This window comes from Arachis hypogaea, chromosome 6 (assembly GCF_003086295.3).
Source record: "Arachis hypogaea cultivar Tifrunner chromosome 6, arahy.Tifrunner.gnm2.J5K5, whole genome shotgun sequence".
NCBI classification, from domain to species: domain Eukaryota; kingdom Viridiplantae; phylum Streptophyta; class Magnoliopsida; order Fabales; family Fabaceae; genus Arachis; species Arachis hypogaea.
Window position 1 is genome coordinate 46,446,539 of NC_092041.1, and position 2,557 is coordinate 46,449,095.

The 2,557-nt window shown below is 34.6% G+C and overlaps 1 non-coding gene across 1 annotated transcript; it reads right to left on the reverse strand.

The window, feature by feature from the left end:
- Positions 1-2,199: 2,199 nt before the first annotated feature.
- Positions 2,200-2,307, reverse strand: LOC112700147 (small nucleolar RNA R71). The gene has a single exon (XR_003153065.1). It is a non-coding gene; the product is annotated as a small nucleolar RNA R71 (small nucleolar RNA).
- Between the last annotated feature and the right edge of the window lie 250 nt (positions 2,308-2,557).

Genomic DNA, 2,557 nt, shown 5'->3' on the forward strand with positions numbered 1-2,557 from the left:
TTCATCTTGTTGCTCAGATTAAGTAATTTTATTTTATGTTTAAGCCTTTTTACTTTTTATTTTCAAAAAATTCCAAAAAAAAATTATTTGTTCTTCAGAGTTTTTAAGAATGAATTCTAGAGTTTCATGATTATTTGTTGAAGCCTGGCTGGTTGTGAAACCATGTCTAATCTTTTGGACCGAGGTTTCAACTTATCATTACGAGAGCTTGTTGATTTCTATCAATTTTTCTATTGAAAGTAATGATCTGCTAAAGCTTGGCTGGCCATTGGCCATGTCTAGTGTTTTGGACCGGAGCTTTCCCTGAAAGCTTGGCTGGCTAGTAAGCCATGTCTAATTCCTGGACCGGAGTTTTAGACTAACATTGCAATGATTCCTGGAATTCTCATTAAAAACTTTGAATCTCTTTATTTTCTTTTCCATATAATTTTCGAAAAAGCACAAAAATATTTATAAAATCTTAAAATAAAAAATATTTTATGTTTCTTGTATGAGTCTAGTGTCTAATTTTAAGTTTGGTGTCAATTGCATGTCTTTATTCTTCTAATTTTCGAAAATTACATGTATTATGTACTTCATTGATCTTCAAGTTGTTCTTGATGATCTCCTTGTTCTGATCTTTAAATTCTCTTGTCTTGAGTGTTTTGTTGTTTCTCATATGCATTCTCAATTTGTTAGTGTCAGTAGTATACAAACTTCTAAGTTTGGTGTCCTGCATGCATTGTTTATTTGATCTTAGTGGCATTTTGATTATTCCTCATCAATAAAAATTAAAAAAAAATTAATTTAATTTGTGTCTTTTCAAGTCAATAATACAGAGAATTGAAGATTCAGAACATACAGCAGAGGAATTACACAGAAAAAGCTGGGCGTTCAAAATGCCCAGTGAAGAAGGAAAACTGGCGTTTAAACGCCAGCCAGGGTACCTGGCTGGGCGTTTAATGCCCAAAAGGGTAGCATTTTGGGCGTTAAACGCCAGCATGTATACCATTCTGGGCGTTTAACCCCAGGTTGGCACAAGAGGGAAGATTTTGTTTTTAATTCAAATTTTTTTGAAGTTTTCATAATTTTTCAAAATCAAATCTTTTTCAAATCATATCTTTTCAATCATATATTTTCAAAATCAATTTCTTTCCATTTTCAAAAATACTTGCTAACAATTAACCCTTTGATTCAAACATTTCAAGTATGTTTCCTTTTCTGTTGAGAAAGGTTTAATGTCTGAATCATATTTTTTAAATTTCTTGTTAGCCAAGTCATTAATTTTAAAAATCAAATCTTTTTAAATTGTTTTTCAATCATATATTTTCAATCATATCTTTTTTAAAACTATATCTTTTCAATCATATCTATTCAATCACATCTTTTTCAAAATTAATTTTCAATCATATCTTTTTTATTTCTAATTTCAAAATCTTTTTCAAAATCACTTTCTTTCTTTCCCATCTTTAATTTTCGAAAATTCTTCCCCTCTTCTCACATCCTTCTATTTATGGACTAACACTCCTCCTCAATGCACAATTCGAACTCTATCCCTCTTGATAAGTTTGAATTCTTCTACCTCCTCCTTCTATTCTACTTTTCCTCTGACACCTCAAGGAATCTCTATCCTGTGACATAGAGGATTCCATACTTTCTTGTTCTCTTCTCTTTCATATGAGCAAGAGCAAAGACAAAAGCATTCTCGTTGAGGCTGACCCTGAAACTGAAAGGACCTTGAAGCAAAAGCTAAGAGAAGCTAACGCACTACTCTCTGTAGAGGACCAAACAGAAATCTTCAAACAAGAAGAAGACATGGCAGCCGAAAACAACAACAATGCCATCAATACAAAGAAGGTGCTGGGTGACTTTACTGCACCTACTCCCGACTTCTATGGGAGAAGCATCTCTATCCCTGCCATTGGAGCAAACAACTTTGAGCTTAAGCCTCAATTAGTTTCTCTAATGCAACAGAATTGCAAGTTCCATGGACTTCCATTGGAAGATCCTCATCAGTTTTTAGCTGAATTCTTGTAAATCTGTGACACTATCAAGACCAATGGGGTTGACCCTGAGGTCTACAAACTTATGCTATTCCCTTTTGTTGTAAGAGACAGAGCTAGGATATGGTTGGACTCACAACCTAATGAAAGCCTGAACTCTTGGGAAAAGCTAGTCAATGCCTTCTTGGCAAAGTTCTTTCCACCTCAAAAATTGAGTAAGCTTAGAGTGGAAGTCCAAACCTTCAGACAGAAGGAAGGTGAATCCCTCTATGAAGCTTGGGAAAGATACAAACAATTGATCAGAAAGTGTCCTTCTGACATGCTTTCTGAATGGAGCATCATAGGTATCTTCTATGATGGTCTGTCTGAACTGTCCAAGATGTCATTGGACAGCTCTGCTGGAGGATCTCCTCATCTGAAGAAGATGCCTGCAGAAGCTCAAGAACTCATTGAAATGGTTGCAAATAACTAATTCATGTACACTTCTGAAAGGAATCCTGTGAACAATGGGACAAATCAGAAGAAAGGAGTTCTTGAGATTGATACTCTGAATGCCATATTGGCTCAGAACAAAA